The following is a 6,571-nucleotide window of genomic DNA, read 5'->3' on the forward strand; positions in this document are numbered from 1 at the left end:
TATGTATAAAACTGTAAGCTACGCAAAATAATGAAGAAAATCGATAAAAATAAAAACATTGTAAAACAGTATAGTGGTAATTAATCTGAAAGAAATGTATCGCGTCACATTTGCAAGTAACACTACCTTATCAGAAGTAGGGTATTGTTTTCCTTATGAAGCATATGGCTCATTTTCATCTTACGAAAAAACAAAAGATTGAAGTACGGTTTGTTTTTTCTTATTCTTGATTTTTTTAAAGATGTAAGCACGCATGAAAACAAAAAAAAGAACGGAATCAATCGAATAGGATTTGAAAAGGATGAATTTAGGAGCGTGAGATTACTTATGGCACTCATACCCTGAAAAGGGAGGGTTTTATCATCTTCATGGAATGTTTAAGAATGTTTTTATTTTATTGAACCGGTTTCTGCTCTCGAATAGGGTCTCATATTCGGCTATTATTGAGCTACGAAAACATATCGAGTTCATGACAATGCAGTTAAAGTGGTATAAATAGGGCCCAAACAGCCGAAGCTTCAAAGGCGCGTTGAGCGCAGTTTGACCATACTGTGTCTTCTTCTTCTTCTTCTTCTTCTTCTTCTTCTTCTTTGAGCACTTCCACAGTTATTCACTGAAAAGCTTTCTTTGCCTGCCATTGCATAAATTTGTACAATGTAAGGCAAGTACAATACTACACTAGGGAAAACCGAGAAAAGTTCTCGACCGTCTCCGGATTGGCGATCCGAAGCCTTACCACTAGGCCAACTGAATACCAAGCAGAGGGTAACGGGTTCGAATCCCGGTTAGTCCAGGAATTTCATGAATGATTTTTTTTTTACTTCCTTAGGTATAGAGAAAATAGGCTATCACTGGTGCTGCCTATAAAATATGTATACTCATGGCCAAAATCTCAGACTCTTACATCTCCTGCACTCTGAAACCACCAAAAGCCCTGTCATTTTCAACCCTGATTACGGATTTTATGTCTCAGATAATCCCATCGGCGTCGACGAGAATTGAATCCCGCTCAAATGAAACCCGAAAAATGACAGGATTTTTTTCTGGAAACTTTTTGTTACTTTTTTGGAGGATTTTTTCCTGAATTCAAGAATTACGTCGAAAATTTGACAAGGATTCCTCCAAAAAATGCACAAAAATTTCTCTAGAACTGTAGAACTCTGATACAGGAAGATTTTTTGCCTTTCTCGTACACCAAGGTGTACCGAAAGGCTATATGTTCACTCCAAAAATGAAATTTTGATAGAGACCCCGGAGGGGCAAGTTTCATATACCAATCGACTCAGCTCGACGAGTTGAGATGATGTCTGTGTGTGTGTATGTGTGTGTGTGTGTATGTACACTCCCGTTCAAAAGTTTGGGGTCACCCCCTCAAAAACATGTCATTTTTTTAGGCCCATATCTCCGCCAATTTGCGTCCGATTTCAAAACCCTAGGTTTCATTCAAAAGATAATAAGTCAAAGAAACTTTGAACATGATTTAAAAGAAACTTTTTCAAAAAATTTTGTATGTAAACTTAACCCAAAGTTGCCAAATTTTCTAAAAAATGAATATAAACTTACGGCAGTGTCGCTGGAAGTTGGGTCGACCAAATTTTAAGATGAGAGCGATAATATGACACATTTTCTATTAGCTTTCAACTGCTTTTTACAGAACTTAGCTAAAAAATCTAGAAAAAAAGTTATTTAGTAAATTAATCCTTGATGTCATCGACCAAAAGTTTGGGGTCACCCCTCAATATGATGTATCGGCCAAAAGTTTGGGGTCACTATCGTAAAACATGGAAATGTGATTTGTTGATATCTTTGTCATCTTTCATTCAATTTTAATTCGTCTTGGCTTATTTGAAACATAATGAATGATACTTACTGCATAGACATTGAGCCACACATATTTGTTGAAATTTATATACTAAAACTTAACGTAAAGTTGCCTCATTTTTTGAAGCGTGGTAAAATGTGCTAACTTTACATAACATTTTTATATACAAAAATCGTTAAATACGTTAAGTTAAGACATCAAACGTATATTTAGTTAATTATCTTTGAAATGAGCCAAAAATAATTAAAATTGAACTATAGATGACGAAGATATCACCAAATCACTTTTTCATGTTTTACGAAAGTGACCCCAAACTTTTGGCCGATACATCATATTGAGGGGTGACCCTAAACTTTTGGTCGATGACATCAAGGATTAATTTACTTAATAACTTTTTTGCCTTTCTCGTACACCAAGGTGTACCGAAAGGCTATATGTTCACTCCAAAAATGAAATTTCGATAGAGCCCCCAGAGGGGCAAGTTTCATATACCAATCGACTCAGCTCGACGAGTTGAGATGATGTCTGTGTGTGTGTATGTGTGTGTGTATGTATGTGTGTGTGTATGTGTACAAAAAAAGGTCACCTCACTTTTAGATAGTAAATATCAACCGATTTAAACGATCGACGGCTCATTCGACGCGGCCTCTGGTCCCATTGTTTCCTATTGAAAATGGTTCGGATCGGTCCAGCCGTTCCGGAGTTATGGCCATTTAGGTGTTCCGGAACCGGTACCCCTGGAAGGGGCCAGACATGAAAATGCATCAAACCCATGCATGCGACCCATCAAACCACGGCATTTACGATTATCTGATGAACGGTAAGCAGGAAAATAGTCTCAGACCATATCTGAACCGGTTGTGTTCCGGAACCGGTTCAGGGTGTCCCGCCGGAAGTGGCCAAATATCAAATTGAACATAACTCATGCATGCGACACATCAAACAGCGGCATTTTCGATAATCCGATGAACGGTTAGCAGGAAAACATTATTAGACCACATCTTAACCGGTAGTGTTCCGGAACCGGTTCCGAATGTCCCACCGGAAGTGGCCAAATATAAAAGAGTACCAAACCCATGCATGCGACACATCAAACAGCGGTATTTCCGATAACCTGATGAACGGTCAGCGGGAAAACAGTATCAGACCATATCTGAACCGGTAGTGTTCCGGAACCGGTTCCGGATGTTCCGCCGGATGTAGTCAAATATAAACGAGTACCAAACCGATGCGTGCGACACATCAAACAGAGGCATTTTCGATAATCTTACGAACGGTAAGCAGGAAAACAGAATCAGACCATATCTGAACCGGTTGTGTTACGGAACCGGTTCCGGATGTTCCGCCGGATGTAGCCAAATATAAAAGAGTACCAAACCCATGCATGCGACACATCAAACAGCGGCATTTTTGATAACCTGATGAACGGTCAGCAAGAAAGCAGTATCAGACCATATCTGAACCGGTAGTTGTCCGCAACCGGTTCCGGGGGTCTCCACGGATGTGGCCAAATATAAAAGAGTACCAAACTCAAGCATGCGATACAACAAATAATGGCTTTCCTGATAACCTGATGACTGGTTTTAAAAGAAATAGGTTAGGACCACATTAGGGACAGCCGGTAGTGCCGTAACTAGTTTCGGGTGTCCCTCCGAAAGCGGCTAAATATAAAATTGAACTGCACCTATGTATGCGACAGAGCAAGGCTAGGATTTTTTGATAACCTTATGAACGTTAGCAAGCAAACAGGTTCCGACCGGTGAAAAAAATGTTTTACGCATATGGTCAAATCTCAACCGTTACGTAGTAATTGAACATTACATCTTTTTGACTTTGCTTGTCTCAAGCTGGCTATAACTTGAAAATGGTCAAACTTATGCATTTGAAAGATTATCAAATTTGCTATCAAAAAGATCTTGGAATCTTTTGGTTTAGTTAGATAACTAAAGCAAAAAAGCTCGAAAGTAGTGTTTTGCCTTTCTCGCACACTTAGTGTACTATAAAACTATATGTTCACTCAAAAAACGATTTTTCGGAAAAAGGCTCGGTGGATCAAGTCGCATATACCAATCAACTCAGTTCAACGAACTGAGATTATGTCTATATGTGTGTTTGTATATGCGCAAAATAAGTTCACTCACTTTTAAGGCACTTCCCATTGGCCGATTTTTCGGATTATAGCTTGAATCGAACCGGAATTGTTTGCTATCCTAAATGGTCCAGATCGGCCAAGGCGTTCCGGAGTTTTGGCCATTTCAGTGAACTAGCCCATCATGCGATAAATCAAACTGCGGCAATTTTTGTAACCCTTAGCATGGTTGACGAGTTTTGTGTGGAAATCAACACTGGAGACCAGAAGCTTCACGATGTCGGCCCAAAATTCAAGATGGCAGCCAAATGTTCAAGGTGGCGGCTCAAAATTCAAGATCGCGGCTGTTTACTAGAGATTTAGGCTCTTAAAGCATGCTATATGGGGAAGATGTCTGGACTCCTAAAATGGCGACTAGAATATCCAAGATGGCGGTCTGAAATCCAAGATGGTGGCTTCAAATTCAAGATGGCTTCTGTTTAAAGAAGTTTAAGGCTCTAAAACCATTGAAGATGTCCGGAGTCAAAAAATGTCGACCAGAATGTACAAGATGGCGGCTTCAGTTTCAAGATGGCGGCTGTTTGATGGAGATTTAAGCTCTAACGGCTGTTTAATGAAGTTTTCGGCTCTAAAACCGTGCAATATTGGTATATTTGGTATGGGGAAGACTTCCAGAGTCCAAAATGGCGATCAGGATATCCAAAATGGCGATCTAAAATTTAAGATGGTGGCTCCGAATTCAATATCGCGGCTGTTTAATGGAGTTTTAGGGCCTGAAACAATGCATTATTGGTATATTTGGTATGGGGATGATGTCTGGATTCCAAAGATGGCGACCAGAACATCCAAGATGGCAATCTTTAATCCTAAATGGCGGCTTCAAATTTAAGATAGCGTCTTTTTCTTAAGAGTTTGAGGCTCAAACATTGAAAGCCAGATAAACGATATGATTTCTGGTATGATGAAATGGATTTCTGTTAATTGTATGAATGAACGATATTCATAAACATTTCGCTTGAGTTTTAATGAAATGGGGGTTCGAAGGCACGAGAAAGGCGCCATCACCGCTAGGTGGATTAATAAGGGTTTTTCTAGATTTTTTAGCTAAGCTCTGTAAAAAGCAGTTGAAAGCTAATAGAAAATGGGTCATATTACCGCTCTCATCTGAAAATTTGGTCGACCTAACTTCCAGCGACACTGCCGTAAGTTTATATTCATTTTTTAGAAAATTTGGCAACTTTGGATTAAGTTTACATACAAATTTTTTTGAAAAAGTTTCTTTTAAATCATGTTCAAAGTTTCTTTGACTTATTATCTTTTGAATGAAACCTAGGGTTTTGAAATCGGACGCAAATTGGCAGAGATATGGGCCTAAAAAAATGACATGTTTTTGAGGGGGTGACCCCAAACTTTTGAACGGGAGTGTATGTGTGTGTGTATGTGTACAAAAAAAGGTCACCTCACTTTTAGATAGTAAATATCAACCGATTTTAAGGATCGACGGCTCATTCGACGCGGAATCTGGTCCCATTGTTTCCTATTAAAAATGGTTCGGATCGGTCCAGCCGTTCCGGAGTTATGGCCATTTAGGTGTTCCGGAACCGGTACCCCTGGAAGGGGCCAGACATGAAAATGCACCAAACCCATGCATGCGACCCATCAAACCACGGCATTTACGATTATCTGATAACCGGTAAGCAGGAAAAGAGTCTCAAACCATATCTGAACCGGTAGTGTTCCAGAACCGGTTCTGGGTGTCCCGCCGGAAGTGACCAAATATCAAATGTAAACATAACTCATGCATGCGACACATCAAACAGCGGCATTTTCGATAACCTGATGAACGGTTAGCAGGAAAACAATATCAGACCATATCTGAACCAGTAGTGTTCCGGAACCGGTTCCGGGGTCACAACGGATGTGGCCAAATATAAAAGAGTATCAAACCCATGCATGCGATACAACAAATAACGGCTTTTCTGGTAACATGATGACTGGTTATCAAAAAAATAGGTTAGGACCACATTAGAGACAGCCGGTTGTATTCCGGAACCAGTTCCGGGTGTCTCGCCGGAAATGGCCAAATATAAAAATGAACCAAACCCATGCATGCGACACATCAAACAGCGGCATTTCCGTTAACGTGATGAACGGTAAGCAGGAAAACAGTATCAGACCATATCTGAACCGGTAGTGTTCCGGAACCAGTTCCGTATGTTCCGCCGGAAGTGATCAAATATAACCGATGTTTGCGACACATCAAACAGCGGCATTTTCGATAATCTTATGAACGGTAAGCAGGAAAACAGTATCAGAGGGCAAGGGCGTAGCCAGCTTTTTGGCCAGGGGGGGGCTAGCACCCTTACACTGAAAACCACTTTGCAGTAACAAGGAGTTCAAATACAAAGAATAAAAGTGAAGTATGAAATATGGGTGATTAACAGGAATGGTTCAATGGAAGAATCATTTATGATTATAATCCTGAGGAATTCTTCAAGATATTGCTTCAGGAATTTCTTAACAAATGCCATCATGAACTTGAATTTATCCAGCAGTTTCTCCAGAAATTTCTTCAATATTTTTCCATGTTATTTTAATGTAGATATTCCAGCAGAAATTACCTTCGGAAAACTTGCAGTAATTCCGTTGGGAATACCTTC

This window comes from Aedes albopictus, chromosome 3 (genome assembly GCF_035046485.1).
Source record: "Aedes albopictus strain Foshan chromosome 3, AalbF5, whole genome shotgun sequence".
Classification (NCBI taxonomy): domain Eukaryota; kingdom Metazoa; phylum Arthropoda; class Insecta; order Diptera; family Culicidae; genus Aedes; species Aedes albopictus.